Source organism: Hylobates moloch, unplaced genomic scaffold, assembly GCF_009828535.3.
Source record: "Hylobates moloch isolate HMO894 unplaced genomic scaffold, HMol_V3 SCAFFOLD_6, whole genome shotgun sequence".
NCBI lineage: Eukaryota > Metazoa > Chordata > Mammalia > Primates > Hylobatidae > Hylobates > Hylobates moloch.
The window spans coordinates 136,246,230-136,263,382 of NW_026652281.1; the positions used below are offsets into that span (position 1 = coordinate 136,246,230).

The 17,153-nt window shown below is 40.0% G+C and overlaps 1 long non-coding RNA gene across 1 annotated transcript in view; it reads left to right on the plus strand.

Moving 5' to 3' along the window:
- LOC131383679 (uncharacterized) overlaps positions 1 to 14,869 on the plus strand; it is a 40,144-nt gene extending 25,275 nt beyond the window's left edge. The window contains exons 3-5 of the long non-coding RNA XR_009213878.1: positions 10,394 to 10,492; positions 14,373 to 14,448; positions 14,542 to 14,869. This is a non-coding gene — a long non-coding RNA (uncharacterized LOC131383679). The remainder of the gene's footprint in view (positions 1 to 10,393; positions 10,493 to 14,372; positions 14,449 to 14,541) is intronic.
- Positions 14,870 to 17,153: the final 2,284 nt, after the last annotated feature.

The window sequence follows — 17,153 nt, forward strand, 5'->3', positions numbered from 1 at the left end:
AAAAGGAGAGTAGGTATTGCAGAAGATGGCAGGGCCTTGCTCCAAAATCCTAGAGGCCTCTGCTGTGATTCACCTATGGGGGCTGGCCGAAGGCTTCGAACAGCATCCCATCTGCTACTGACACCTCCAGCACTATTGGATCTGCTGGGTCATATGGCCCAAGTGACAGAGCAGCTTGCACAGCAGCCTGGACCTGTTGCAGAGCATTTTCCTGTTCTGGACCCCACTCAAAACTGACAACCTTTTGAGTCGTTTGATAAATGGGCTGGAGTAACACACCCAAATAAGGAATGTGTTGCCTCCAAAATCTAAATAGACCAACTAGGTGTTGTGCCTCTTTCTTGGTTGTAGGAGGGGCCAAATGACGTAATTTATCCTTCACCTTAGAAGAAATATCTCAATAGGCCCACACCACTGGACTCCTATAAATTTCACTGAAGTAGAAGTTCTCTGAATTTTAGCCGAATTTATTTCCCATCCCCTGGCATGCAAATGTCTCACTAATAAGTCCACTGTGTTTGCTACTTCTCACTCACTGGGTCCAATCAGCATAATGTCATCAGTAAAATAGGCCAGTGTGATATCTTGTGGAAGAGAAAAGTGATCAAGATCTCTGTGAACAAAATTATGACACAAAGCTGGAGACTTGATATACCCCTGAGGCAGGACAGTGAAGGTATATTGCTGACTTTGCAAGCTGAAGGCAAATTGCTTTTGGTGGGCCTTATGGACAGGAATGGAGAAAAAGGCATTTGTTGAATCAATGGCTGTATACCAGGTACAAGGATATGTGTTAATTTGCTCAAGCAATGAAACCACATCTGGTACAGCAGCTGCAGTTGGGGTCACCACTTGTTTAAGCTTACAGTAATCCACTATCATTCTCCAAGATCCATCTGTCTTTTGCACAGGCCAAATAGGAAAGTTTAATGGGGATGTGGTGGGAATCACCACCCCTGCATCTTTCAAGTCCTTGATGGTGGCACTAATCTCTGCAATCCCTCCAGGGATGTGATATTGTTTTTGACTTACTATTTTTCTAGGTAGAGGCAGCTCTAATGGCTTCCATTTGGCCTTTTCCACCGTGATAGCCCTCACCCTACCAGTCACGGAGCCAATATAGGGATTCTGCCAGCTGCTAAGTATGTCTATGCCAATTATGCATTCTGGCACTGGGGAAATGACCACACGATGAGTCTGGGGACCCACTGGACCTGCCATAAGTCAGACCAGAGCTAAAACGCCATTAATTACCTTATCTCCATAAGCCCTATAAGATCCATATTTCAGCTAACCAAGCTTTAACTGGAGGACCACAATGATGTTTTGGGTCCTCTGAAATCAATGTCAGCTCAGAGCCAATGTCCAGTAGTCCCCGAAAGGTCTGATCATTCCCCTTTCCCCAGTGCACAGCTACCCTGGTAAAAGGCCAGAGGTCTCCTTAGGGAAGGATGGGATAAAGATTAACTGCATAAATTGTTGGTAGTATAGTGAGGTTCTTCCTCAAGGAGAACTGGCCTCCCTTTCATTCAAGGGTTTCTGGGTCTGTAAACTGGTTCCAGTCTGGAAATTGATTGACAGGCCATGATTCTCTATTTTTATAATTCAAATTAGTCTTTTGTCCATGCAGCCTGAAAGTTTTCTGCTTATATAAATTAAGTAAGCATGCAGTAGGCTTTGTATCATTTCACTTCTAGGAACACTGTGATTAATTAGCCAAAGCCAGAGCTCTACATAAATCAGACTATTCTGATTGCTGCTTTGCCTCTGCTGTCCATTATAGTAACTACATCCACCTTGCCTTTGATGGTTGAGTGCCTCAACTTGGCCCCTGCCACTTTGGGATCCAATTATTTCCATTGCATTTAACATTTCTAATTGAGTGACTGCAGTTCCCAACGTAAGATCTGGCATACAAAGAGGAGCAATCACAGAGCTCTTCCAGGATGTAAATGCTCCCCTCACAAATCTATTTCGCAAAGTATTGGTGAAGGGTATATCTTCTGGGCCCTCCCAGCTGGGATAAGTAGGTCTAAAGTGACTAATCCACTCCAACATTCCAATCTCCCTAAGCTTTTGGATCCCTTCCTCTACATTAAACCAAGGGAGATCAGGCATTTCCAGCCTGCTCATAGTAGGCTTTATTTTATTTTATATTTTATTTTATTTTATTTTATTTTATTTTATTTTATTTTTTTGAGACAGAGTCTCACTGTGTCACCCAGGCTGGAATGCAGTGGCATGATCTCAGCTCACTGCACCCTCCGCCTCCTGGGTCTAAGCAATTCTCCTTCCTCAGCCTCCTGAGTAGCTGGGGTTATAGGAATGTGCCGCCAAGTGGGCTAATTTTTGTATTTTTAGTAGAGACTGGGTTTTGCCATGTTGACCAGGCTGGTCTCAAACTCCTGACCTCAAGTGATCTGCCCGCCTTGGCCTCCCAAAGTGCTGGGATTACAAGCATGAGCCACCACGCCCAGCCAAGTAGGCCATCTTTTGATCCATATTTCAGCTAACCAAGCAAATAAATTATTAGAACCTTTTTTAACTCCCTGATCTGCAACATTAAATGCAGAATCCCTGCTTAGTGGGCCCATGTCAGTAAATTCAGCCTGATCCAACTTTATGTTCTTTCCACCATTATCCCATGCCCTTAGAGTCCATCCCAATAACTGTTCTCCAGATTTCTGCTTTATAAATTAGAAAACTCAGTTCTTTTGGAGTGTAGCGCACCTCCTCATTGGTCACACTCTGAACCTTACCTCTAGAGCCTGCTGGGACTTGAGTCTAGTTATAGGTCTGGAAGCAAACAGGGGTGTTGGAGGTGGGTCCTGAGGAGAAGCAGCATTCTCTTACCTGGCAACTGCCTCAGGAGGCCATCACTGTTGCCTCAGGCAGTGCAGGGTTAATCTCCTCAGACAAAGGTGGAAAGGCTGATGGCAGCATGGGTGGTGGGGGGAGATGTTGCTACCACTGCAGATGGGAAGGCTGTTTCCTCTGGCAAAAAAGGCTCATGAGAATTTAGAAGCTCAGTGTCCCAAGCCTCATCAGGGACCTCCTACATCCCCATTCCTAACTGCAGGGTCCCATTCTTTTCCAATCAATGCCCTCGCTTTAACAGTAGACACCTGGCAAGGATGTGCGTTCACCTTTTATTGCAAGTCAGCCACTCACATGATAAGAGCTTGTGTCTGTTTTTCCACAATTTCAGCTCTTTCTATACGGGAGATAAAACTCTCTGTTAGGGCAGTCTTAGAAGATTTGTGGCTCAGTATCTCCTTCTGGAGCCAGGAGTTAGAATCCCTGAGTTTATCGTTTTCTTGCATCACTTTGTCCAGCAAACTTAGGAGCAACCAAACAACTTTATGACATTTCTTGATTCTCCACATATGGTCAAAGGTATTATGTATAGAGTCGCTAAACTCCTTGCCTCTGCAGAGCAGTGAATCAGGAGTATCAAATGCATTTATTTTGCATAACTCTCTAAACAGTTCACACTGAGGACTATCAGTGTTTTCCATACTATTCAAAGTAGAGGCCTTAGCATTTTTGGGTCTAATCAGATTAAGTAGCCAATTCCAGAAACCCTGAAACCAACTAAAGAACTCTATCCTTAAAATTCTTGAACCACTCCAGGAACAAAATCTGTATTAGTCAGTGTTCTCTAGAGGGACAGAACTAATAGGATATATGTATATATGAAAGGCAGTTTATTAAGAAGAATTGACTCACACGATCACAAGGTAAAGTCCCACGATAGGCCGTCTGCAAGTTGAGGAGCAAGGAAGCCAGTAGTGGATCAGCCCGAGACCCAAAACTTCAAAAGTAGGGAAGCCAACAGTGCAGCCTTCAGTTTGTGGCCAAAGGCCAGAGATCCCCTTGGCAAACTGCTAGTGTAAATCCAAGAGTCCAAGAGCCAAAGAACTTGGAGTCTGATGTTCAAGGTCAGGAAGCATCCAGCACTGGAAAAAGATGAAGGCAAGTCAGCTTCTCCCACCTTCTTCTGCCTGCTTTATTCTAGCCAAGTTGGCAGTTGATTAGATGGTGCCCACCCACATTGAGGATGGGTCTGCCTCTCCCAGTCCATTGACTCAAATGTTAATCTCCTTTGGCAATACACTCACAGACACCCAAAAAGAATACTTTGCATCCTTCAATCCAATCAATTTGACAATATTAACCATCTGATGATGTAAGTGGATCTATGGGCCCCTACCTAAGTCACATACTCAGCCCTGCAGGTGACAAGACCCCAGACTTTTCCCACAGCACAGTGTGGTGAGGAATATGGTCGTCATGGCCCAGTGTGGCTGAGGGGCTTAGTGAGTGTTTCCCTTGCCTCAAAAACAGAATTGGCCCAGCAAAGAGACTCACCAGACCTGAAAAGACAGGGACTTGGGTTGACAGATGGGATCATGCAGATCTTAAGGTCAGCTAGGATGACAGCCATCTTAAAAGACACCATTGTCCTAAGACCTCTGGCCCGGATGCATTCCACATGAACCTCATTACCTAAGCTTCTGCCCACCCCAACCTCCACTTGAATATTATCTCAAGCAGAAAACTTAGTTGCCTGAGGCCAAGTTTCTGCCACTGGGAGGAACAATAACAACAAATAAAAATGAAGATAGAGAAAAATAAAGTAATATTTCTTGTGTACTTCAGTTTGCAAACTGGAACCCATATGCTAATTGTAGAAAAGTGACTTTTTAAATCCTGGACTCATTGAATCCTTTCTCTGTATGATGTTGACGCTGCATTCAAAGAAGTACAATCCCAACAGCTAAAAATGATAAAACATGAAATTCTGAGCTTTCATGAGCATTGCTTGGAAATTGTTTAAAAGGATCCCATTTGTAACCCCTGAGAATACTCTTCCTATGCTCTCTTCTCTCTTCCACAATTCTCTCACACCCTGTATTGCTTTAGAGCATCTCATTCACAACTCTACCTCTCCAAACCTTTTTCTCCTACAGTTCCCACTATATTTTGCTTCCTAAATTCATGAATCTGGCTGGGAACCCTGGCCTGTATTCCCAATACTTTGGGAAGTTGAGGCAAGAGGATCCCTTGAGGCCAGGATTTCCAGACTAGCCTGGCCAACATAGCAAGACCCCACCACTACAAAAAAAAATTAGCCAGGCATGATGGGGCACCACTACAGTCCTAGCTATTTGGAAGGCTGAGGCGAGAGGATCATTTGAGCCCAGGAGTTCAAAGCTGCAGTGAGCTAAGAAGGTGCCACTGCATGGGTGATAGAGCAAGACCCCATCTCTTATAAGCAAACAAACAAATAATTTTTTTATCCCCTAGTTCTTTAATAGATAATTTATGTTTCCTTTTCTTCTGTCCTTTCCCCTTTTTTCCTATTCTTCCTTCCTCCTTCCCAAGGTATGGAAGGATTGTGATCTACTCAGTCAATCTTAAAAGGGGCAATGGGGAGAGGGAAAACAAGGAACCCTCACAGGCTAATTTTTAAACCACATCTCTTAAGCAAATATGGAGAAGCAAAGAGAGGAAAATGTAAATTACCTGAAATTCTACCACTGTAAATATGTTGACACACTTTCAGACTTTTTCCTATGCATTTATAACACACACACACACACACACACACGCATATATATATAAGTTGCAAAAAATGGCCAATAGTATATATATACATACTCTTTTGTAGTCCTCTTTAAGCAACTTATTGCAAATGTCTTTCCCTCTCAAGCTTTATACTGACAACATCATTTTGAAAAGCTACATGACTTTCCATTGTGTGAATGTACTATAATTTATGAACTTTTCTTTCACTGTAAGACATTTAGGTTGTTTTCTCTGTTGTAAATGATAAACACTACTGTTGTCAATATCCTTATAACTCCTTTGCTCACTTGTGCAATTATTTTTATAGGATCAATTACTGGGTGTGAAAATTGGGATGGCAAGCATGCATATAGCATTCACTTTCTAGGGCTGCTGGAACACAGTACCACAAACTGGGAAGCTTAAACGACAGGAATGTATGGCCTCACAGCTCTGGAGGCTAAAAGTTCAAGATCAAGGTGTCAGCAGGATTGGTTCCTTCTGAAGGCCTGTCTGCAAGCTCTGGTGGTTTGCTGGCTCTCTAGGTGCTCCTTGGCTTCTGCTGCATCACCTAATCTCCGCCTCCATCTTCACATGGTCTTCTCCCTATGTGTGCATCTCTGTGTCCAAATTTCCCCTTTTTGTAAGAACACCAGGCATACTGAGTCTGAGACACTATGGAACATGCAAATGGAAATATCCACTCAGTAGCTATATATATAGGTCTGGAGTTTAGGAAAGACAAATGTGTGAGTCATTGCCACTTCAGTGACAGTTGACAGTCATGGGGATGGATGAAATCACCCACTAAGATCACCCTGTAACATGAGATAAAAAGAGAGCCAAGGAAAGAATTCTAGGAACTCCAATACTTACAGGATGATTGGAGGGTAAGAAGGTCACTAATGTGGCATAATTAGACCTGGGCTTCAGGAAGTCAGCACTGGGAGCGATATTATGGAATAGTTGGAATTAGAAAGAAAGAGGAGACATGTCCCATCTCCTAGCTCTGAAGCACCCTGTGTGTCCATTCCTGACTTCAGGCACCTCCCTCCCAGCCATTGGCAATCACTGCTCTTAAGTTTTTATTAACCAATCTCTTGCTTTTCTTTATAGTTTATGCACATACATATCTCTACTGTGTTGTTCAATTTTTTCTATTTTTAAATGTTACATACATGGAATTTTGCTTTATGAGTTCTTCTACAATCTGGTTATTTACTCAAAATTAGGTGTTTTGGAAGGATTTATTTTGCTATGTGTGGCTATAGATCTTTCATTTTTAGTGCTGTATGGTATTGCATTGTAGGCACATATACCAATTTATTATTATTATTATTATTATTGAAAGTAATGGCAAATACCATAATTACTTTTGCACCAACCCAATATTTGTCCACTGTATTATTCATGGACATTTGGGGGCATTTCCAGTGTTTTGCTATTATGAGTAATGTTTCCATGAACTTGTTCATACATTTCTCCTGTTTCATCTGCCCAAGAGTGTCTTTCTAGAAAATATACCACAGAGTAGAATGGTTGAATCGCTTACCCCCAGGCTTGCTTTACACCAGAAAAGACTCATATGAAAATGAATTCCTGCCTCACACCATATTCAAAATTCAATTTCATATGGATCAAACACTGAAGTTCCAAATGTAAACCTTAAGATTTTCAGGAGAAAATATGAAAAAAAAATTTTTTTTTATTTTGAGATGGAGTTTCACTCTTGTTGCCCAGGCTGCAGTGCAACAGCACAATCTTGGCTCACTGCAACCTCCGCCTCCTGGGTTCAAGCGATTCTCCTGCCTCAGCCTCCCAAGTAGCTGGGATTACAGGTGACTGCCACAACATGAGCTAATTTTTTTGTATTTTTAGCAGAGACGGAGTTTCACCATGCTGGCCAGGCTGGTCTCGAACTCCTCACCTCAGGTGATCTGCCCGCCTCAGCCTCTCAAAGTGTTGGGATTACAGGTGTGAGCCACCACGCCCGGCTGGAATATCTTTATGACCTTAGGTTAGGAAAGGTTTTCTTATACAAGGTACAAGAAGAACCATCTGTAAAGCAAAACGTAATAAATCATAAGAATTAACAACTTCTTTTCAATAAAAGACATGGTAAAAAGAATGAAAAGAGAAGCCATAACTGGGAGAAGATAGTTATATATAATCCACAAAAATCAGTACCTTGAGTCTATGAATAATTCCTACAAATCAATAAGGAAAAAGACAAATGACTCAGTAGAAAATGAGCAAAAGGCTCTTCACAGAAGAGGAAATCCAAATGCCGAGAAACATAGGAAACAAGATTCAATCTCATTAGTAATCAGATAAATGCAAATTAAAACCACAGTGAGAAACTGTTTAAATCCACCAGACTGGCATAAACGTAAAAATAAGACACTATCAAGTTTTGACAAGAATGTAGAGCATTGTAAACTCACACACTCCTGGTGGAGGTGTGATTTGCTACAACAACTTTGAAAAGCAATTTGTCATCACCTAGTAAAGTCAAGTAAGCATGTGTCATATCCCAAGCAATTCTACCCCTAAGGTTAAACTAAAAAAAAGTTCTTTGTACGTGTGACGCAAGAGACACAATAAGAAACTCCATTGCACATAGCCCATAATTGTTCCTAATAGCAAAAAACATCGACACAATTGAAATTTCTATTGACATTAAAATGGATTACAAAATTGTCATCTATCCATATCATGGAATTTTATACAGCAGTGAAAATGAATACACTACAACTACACATAATAAATGGATGAATTTCACAACACAGAGTGAAAGCCAAGTAGTAAGTCACAGAAAGTCACATATGATGTGACTTAATAGACATAGTTTAAAAAACAGACAAAATCAAATAATAGTTTGTTTAGAGCTACCTACATGTGTGGTAAGGTCTAAGGAAAACATAGGCTTAACACAAAATTTAGGATAATAGCTACCTCTGGGTGGAAGTGAGCATGTGATGATAAACTATGATAAATATTTGAAGGAAAGGATGGAGCTTATCTGAAGTTCATAATTAAGGGCCTGACTCAAGACTGTGGATTACAAAAGCCTTCCTGAGAAAGTGCACGTCAGCTGATACCTGAAGCATGAGAAACAGTTCAGAGCAGTGCTTCTCAAACCTTAGCACAGACCCCCACCAATTGCTATGGGATATAAAGGTATTTTCAGTCATAGTCAGATTTTTAATTATTAAAATAGAACTTTATGCAAGTAAACATAAAGGACTATTGGATTTTCTGCCTTCCTGGAGGAAAAACATAATTTTTTTTTCAAGCTTAGCCTCATTCGAATAGAATTTGAAAGATTTCAATCTACTTTAATGGAAGCCAGACTTGAGAACAAATGATAATATATACAAAAACTGGTGGCTACAAGCAAAAAATCTGGAAATATCCATCTTTACTCTGGGTTAAAAGAGATTATGAGAGAGACCTGGTCTTTAGAAAATGCATTGAACATCCAAGTTCAAGTAGCTGCAACGAAAGCATCCTTTAAAATATATCAGATAAATAAAAAAAAAAAACCTAAGGTGGCAATAAAAGATGGCCTGGATGAAAGCATATTTTCGTAAAAGCATAAATCTGCTTTCACAAGAAGCTAAGATAAAAAAGAGTGAGTAAAGTGAATAAACTGAAAAAAACTTACAGAAGATGAGAGATTGAGCTGCTGTTCTTATATAGGACAATGAGATCTGGGAATTGGAGATATTAATAATTAATGCCTCAGACAATGGAGATTGTGTTGAGGATTAATAAAGTCTTTTATTGACATAAAATACATTTAAAAACACTTTGAAGTATACAAACCAGTGGCTTTCACAATGTTCTGCAACCATCACTACTAACTTCAGAAGATTTTTGTCACCCCAAAAAGAAACTCCATACACATTAAGCAGTCACTCCCAATTCCTGCCCCCACTTCCACCTGATAACCACTAATCTATGTTTTGCCTCTATACATTTGCCTACTCTAGACATTTTACATAAATTGAAACATTATGTGGCCTTTTGTGTGGGTTCTTTAACTTAGCATAGTGTTTTCAAGTTTCATCCATATTGTAGCAAGTATCAGCACTTCATTCCATTTTATGGCTGAATGACATTCCAATGTATGGGTCTACCATATTTTGTTCATACCATTTATCCACTCATGGACATGTAGCTTGTTTCCACTTTTTGCCCATTATAAACTATGCCTACTATGAACATTCGTGTATAAGATTTTATTTGAACATATGGTTCAATTCTCTTGATACATTCCTGGGTGGGTAATTTCTGGGTCATGTACTGTAGTAACTCTGTCTGAAACTTTTTTAGGAAATGTTGCTTTGTTTTTTTTTTTTTACAACTAGACTATTTTACATTCCCATCAGCAGGTTTTGAGGGTTCAAGTTTGAGGTTTCCTTGCCAATACTTATTTCTCATTAAAAACAAAATTATTGTTACAGTCATCATAGAGGATGTGAGGTGGTATCTCACTGTGGTTGGATTTGCATTTCCCTAACAACTGATGATGTTGAGCATCTTTTTATGTGCTTATTGGCTATTTTTACATTTTCTTTGGATAAATGTGCATTCATCTCCTTTATTCATTTTTAATTGGGTTGTCTTTATGTTGTTGTGAGAGTTCTTTATATATTCTGGGTACTAAATAAACCTTTATTAGGTTTCTGATTTGCAGATATGTTCTCCCATTCTGTGGGTTGTCTTTTCACTTTCTTGATTCTGTCCTTTGATGCACAAAAGTTTTTACATTTGATGAAGTCCAAATTTTTTTCTTTTTCTTTTCTTGTGCCTCTAGTGTAATATTTAAGAAACCACTGCCTAATCCCAGGTCATGAAGATTAACATCTATGTTATTACAATGAAGTTCTGAAGAAGCTGGATTTATATGGCTATGGTAAATGTATCTTTAAAAACTCTTGAAGGAAAAAGCAATAAAATCTACACTAAATTATTGAAGAAGTCAAAATAACAAATGCACTTATGGATAATGTTAAAAGTCTCAAAAATGTACTAGCTTCATTGCAGTCTGAAAAATCCAGTTTGAAAGTGAGATTTCAGAGCTTCAGCAGAAACTTAGTCATTACTAAACTGCATCAATAAAATAAAATGATTATGCAAGATTCAATTTAAAGTGATTTACTATGGAAAGAGAAGAATCTTTCCAAAGCAGATGAAAAAATCAGTCATGCATCTGAAGTGCTAGACATCTTCAGAATCCTAGCCAAAATTCTCTTTCTCTCTCTGTCTCTCTCTCTCTTTTTGAGCAGGGCCTCTCTCTCTCTGTTGCTCAGGCTGGAGTGCAGTGGCATGATCACAGCTCACTGCAGCCTCAACCTCCTGGGCTCAAATGATCCTCCCACCTCAGCCTCCCAAGTAGCTGGGACCACAAGCATGCACCACTATACATAGCTAATATTTTTTTAAATTATTTTTTGTGGAGACAGGGTCTCCTTGTGTTGCCCAGGCTGGTCTCAAACTCCTGGCCTCAAGAGATCCTCCTGTCTTGGCCTCCCAAAGTGTTGGGATTATAGGTGTGAGCTACCACACCCAGCCCAAATTAAAATTCTTCTAGAAAAATTAGAAAAAGCCATTGGATCCTATCAATTATCACGAGGAAAAAAAGCTCCTTATAGTTGGTTGAGAGCTCTATTGGCTGAGAAAAACTTTGATAACTCAAGAAAATGAAATCCATACCTCAGGGAAATAATGATTTATGAAGAACTTAAGTTTCAGCTTTTTATAAAGTATCTCTATGTCCCTGATATTCCAAAAGGAAAATTTGGCAGATGCATGGGAGATACTAGGATCCCCTGATACCAAGACAGCGGAGCATTAGGTTGGGATGGCTCAGGGATCCAGGATCTGTGCCTACTGTGGACCAGATTCCTCCATCAGGCCAACTCCATCAGGACACATAAATTCCTCCACAACAACAGGGAGAGTTTCTCCTGGTGCTCCTTTGCTGCCTTCTTTCAATGATATTCAATGCTCAAGACCTTCTTTTGATGATGTTGAGAGACATGCACCTTCAGAAGTGGAGACCAATAGGAAAGACAATGCACATGATCTTGGTCATTTAATTACACCAGATTCAACCCTTCCACCTGGACAAGAAGCAGCTGCCCAGGCTCTGTTCTACCTCATCCTCCTGTCAGAGGGCACAGATGTGTCCCAGGGGAATGTTCCTGAGAAGCAAATCTTCTGCCATGCTCTCTTCTCTGGAAAGCCATCATGGACCTCCTCAAGGATTCTTTCCTTGGGGATGGCCACGGCTTAGCACATCCTTCTCTGGCCACAAGAAACATGTCTTCACAAGTGCTGGATTTTGTCTTCTGTTCACACAACTTGAAAACAGAAGCAATGCACCTTCAGAATTGATCCTGCCTCCCAAGAAGCCTACTTCTAAAGATCAGAATCATAAAATGCATTTTTGCTGTCTTCATAAGCAATTTTGATATTTTGTCAGTTTCACTGCTATTAAGTGATCATTCCTTGCTTCAAATGAAAGCTAGAGAGAATTACAATTCTTATGATACTGTTTTATAACTGTAGATTACCCATATGTGAATTTTTAAGCAAATTGTTTCCATTTTATTCTATTTGTATGTAATTATACTATTTTTGTTGTTAAGTCTACTAAAATAATTCAGAAGCACAGCAAAAACTTTGTCTTCTAAGATATTTTTGAATATTTTCTCTTTTAGTTTTATTGCTCTTAAGTGATTATATAAGTACTCAAATGGAAACATGATAGAATTATAATTCTCAGGAGAGTGCTTTACAAACACACATCATTTAAATGGAAGTTTTGTTAGTAAATTGCCTCCATTTTATTTGATTTCTGCATAAAGTACGTTCTTTTCAACATTGTTATTTAACAAGTCTCTTCTGTTAGTCCAGAAAAACAGCAATAGTTTTTTCTTCTAAAGTATTTTTCAATTTCTCTTCTTTAGTTTCTCTGTAGTGGTTATGTGATTACACAATTGCTCAAATGGAAGCTCAATAGAACTATCATTTTTAAGATAGTATTTATGAGTTTATTTTCAAGTGAATTTTATTTTCTTCAATCTCTAGATAGTATGAAGACAGCATTTCAGTTGCTGATGTTTAACAAGTCCCCAGTAACTCAAACTGTAGTTGTAGTAAGAGCAGTTGTGTAAACACATGGAGACATTTGAAATTCAGTTTATTTCTGTATAGCAGGGGCTGAATTTACTCTAAATAATTAATATATTTATCTAAACAAATGTCAGTTTAAAAAGAACTGTCTTAAAATAATTTCCTTTCCTGGGTGACTTAAAAGAGGCAATCTAGGAGAAAACTACATTCTTTTCTTCTGTCAGCCACGCTATGGATCCTTCGGGACCTGGGTTTTCTTTTAGGGATCAAAATCTTACACCTATTAAAGGCAAAACATGGCTGGGCATGGTGGCTCATGCCTGTAATCTCAGCACTTTGGGAGGCCAAGGCGGAAAGATTGAGCTCAGGAGTTCAAGACCACCCTGGGCAACAAAGTGAGACCCTGTCTCTACAAAAAATCCAAAATATTAGCTGAGTGTAGTGATGCGTGCCTGTGATCCCATCTACTCAGGAGGCTGAGGAAGGAGGATTGCTTGAGCCCTGAATGTCGAGGCTGCAATGACCTATAATTTTGCCACTGCACTCCAGCCTGTGGATAACAGAGCAAGACCCTGTATCAAATTAAAAAAAAAAAAAAAGCAAAACATACCTTTAAAATAAAGGGGGGAAAATCTGCCTATAATCTACTTTAAGTCTTCTTTTTTTTTTTTCCGAGACGGAGTCTCGCTCTGTCGCCCAGGCTGGAGTGCAGTGGCGCAATCTCGGCTCACTGCAAGCTCCGCCTCCCGGGTTCACGCCATTCTCCTGCCTCAGCCTCTCCGAGTAGCTGGCACTACAGGCGCCCGCCACCACTCCCGGCCAATTTTTTGTATTTTTAGTAGAGACGGGGTTTCACCGTGGTCTCGTTCTCCTGACCTCGTGATCCGCCCGCCTCGGCCTCCCAAAGTGCTGGGATTACAAGCGTGAGCCACTGCGTCCGGCCAATCTACTTTAAGTCTTCTTTGAGGTAGTATTGCACACTGACAGCTAAGATTGAGATTTCACTGTGGAGGGCAATAGAAAAAAGCAGGTAACAATTTTTTTTCACATTCACGGTCTGCTTCTCACATATACATGCCTTCTTTTAAGGCATCTTTGTCTTAATGTTAGCAACTACTACAGTTTGTGTCCCTGCAGGTGCCCAAGAAATGTTGAGTGAATTAAATTTCATTTTGAACCCAGAGATACTAATTAAACTTATTTTAAGTGATGTTTTAAAGATGAAAAAGGACCAATGACTATATATTTCTCCACAAACAATGAATAAAATAGTTTTCAGAAAGTTTGGAGTGGGTGCTTAAAACTATATTTCGGGGGGTGGCTTGATTTTTAAAATTTCCCGTGGCCACGTTTTGGATTATTTCAATTCCAATGTGATACAAAATTTGGAGAAATTGAAAAGAAATTTTATAAAAATTATAATGAAGAAATATACAGCATAGAAGAATAAAAGGCAGACAGAATAAAGGGTTAAAAGTACAGATTCCAGAGCTGTCCAGTACAGCAGCCACTAGCCACATGTGGCTATTGAGCATTTGAAATATGGCTAGCATGGACTGAGATGCATTGTGAGTATAAAGTACACAATGAATTTAACATGATTTAGTATAAAGAAAAGTCTGTGAAATCTCTCTCTTTCTGTTTTCCCTCATCAGAACTCTACTTTTGCATTCAGACAGGCAGGGGATGCCTCATCCTTTGAATACCGGCACATTAAGAGCAGTCACATAGGTAAGAACTGAACCCAAGCACTACAAGAGAGGATGTTAAACAAGATCTAAAAATCAACATGATCAACAAGAGCAGTAATCTTTTCTTTTCCAGGAAAAAAGAATGGAAGAAACAGAAGGTACTGGGCACAATGTATCAAACACTATGTTTTGAATGACTCCAGATTCTGTGACTGCCTGGAGGGGTTTTGCTGGATCAGTGCAATGTCATGTGATTATTGGAAATTATTCCCTTTTTTCAAGAATTTTTCGTGAATAGGTTAAGTTCGATGTGAGCAAACTTAATTACCTTGCCAGGCATTTGTTTTTCAGAAACATAATAATCTATGTATTAGATTCAATTAGTAGTAGGCCCATGGGTTGTTTTGTAAATCACAAGTGTAAAATACAGACTCTAAAGTCATTTATTGAGCAATTACCACGTTCTGGGCAATGACCTTGCGAGAGAAATACCATTATGCCTATTTTACTAATATGAGAAATGAATCAAAAAGAGGTAAAGTAACTCATCCAAAGAAATATGCCAAGAAGTGGGGGAGCTGATTTGTACCCACAAATGGTTCTTCATTAATTCTCTTTCAGCTAGGGAACATAATTTCAAATGTAAGCATATGTCCTGATTTTATCTTGTGTACATCATATTAAAACTCAGAAGGACTGGTTGGCCAATTGATATCATCCTTCAAACTTTTCTCCCTCTCTCCCTTCACTCAATCTAGTCAACAATTAGAAGACAGAATCAAAGAGTGATTTGTTGATATCTAAAAAAGACTATGATGACTGAAGGAACTGTAGAGTACTCTAGATCACAAAAAATAATTCCTGCATGGTGATGGTGAGGGTTCAGTTCTCGTTCTCCCCATCACAATTCTATGTATATATGCCATCAGGTCAAACACTTGCAAATATAGGCAAACTGCTGATTGTGGGAGGGTGGGCAGAGTAGAGAATGAATCAGCTGTTAAGATAAGTCATCTGTTCAATTGTTAGCCCCAGGCAAGCACAAAAACCCACAGAATATTATGAAAAAATATTCTTAAGCACTAGGTGTTTTTAGGAATTCTAGAAACAAAGACTGAGACAGCACTTGTTACAGACTTTTTTTTTAGAGAAGTTTTAGGTTCACAGCAAAACTGAAAGGTACATAGATGGCTGGGTGCAGTGGCTCACACCTGTAATCCCAGCACTTTGGGAGGCGGAGGCAGGCACATCACTTGAGTCCAGGAGTTCGAGACCGGCTTGGCCAACATGGCAAAACTCCCTCTCTACTAAAAATACAAAAATTAGGTGGGCGATAGTGGCATGTGCTTGTAATCCCAGCTACTCGGGAGGCTGAGGCAGGAGAATTGCTTAAACCCAGGGAGGGGGAGGTTACAGTGAGCCGAGATTGCACCACTGCACCCCAGCCTGGGTGACACAGTGAAACTCCCTCTCCAGAAAAAAAGAAGATACAGAGATTTCCCATATACCCACTACCCCATTCAGGAACAGCCTCCCCTACTACCAACATCCCCCATTAGAGTGGTACGTTTGTTACAAGCAATGAACTTATACTGACATATCATTATCACCCAAATATTATTAAACAATCTCTCTTTTTCTTACTTTTCTTGTGGTTATTAGAAAATTTAAGATTACACATATGTGGCTGGTATTATCTTTCTCTTGGACAATGTTGCTCTAAAATCAACCTGCCTGGGTGTTAAATCCTCCACAAACCTGAGGTGTGACCTTAAACAGTTAACATCACCATGTCTCAGTTTCCTTATCTGCACAATGGGCTTAAAGACAATACTTTAAAGCAGCGGTCCCCAACCTTTTTGGCACCAGGGATCACGTTTCTTGGAAGACAATTTTTCCTCAGAATGGGGATGGGGGGATGGTTTCGGGATGAAATTGTTCCATCTCAGATTCTCATAAGGAGTACCCAACCTAGATCCCTCACATGCGCAGTTCACAATAGGGTTCCTGTTCCCGCGCCTATGAGAATCTAATGCCACCACTGATCTGAGATGGGGCAGAGCTCAGTTGGTAATGCTCCTGCGCCATGCTCACCTCCTGCTGTGTGGCCCACTTCCCTTCTGTGGCCCAGTGGTTGGGGACTCCTGCTTTAAAGGGTTAAGAGCATTTCTTAGACATACCGATGTTGGCAAGTGCCAGTGTTCAGTAATAATAGCAAGGATACCAGCAAAATGATCAAAGAGTGAGCCTATACAGAGACAGAACATAACTGGAAGTGGGGTATAGTTGAAAAATGGAAGAATCACTAGAGTGGTTTATTTAAACAAACACAAACAAAAACAATACAAAGCAAGCAGGTAGCTAGTTAATGTTTAAAGTTACATTTTCCAGGGTCATAAAAGCATCATTCCTATATCAGTTGTTACAGAGGAAATCTGGAGGAAATAGTACCAGATTTCAGGTATGCTGACCATTGACTGAAAATAAAAATAAATACATCTACAAAGCAGGGACAATAATACATCTGTGGCTGTTAACTGGAGTCTTAGGCTTTCATCCCCCAGCCTTGTTGAGGATGCAGAAACTGAGTTAAGCCAACATCAGAGGCAGAGCACCGAGCAACAAAATCTGATTTTAAACAGATTGCTGCCAGTGATTTTCTCAAACCATAAGTAAAACACAGAATCTATACTTTGCCCATTTTTTGTTTTGAGGCAAAAAATTTTAATTTTATACCCATAAGGT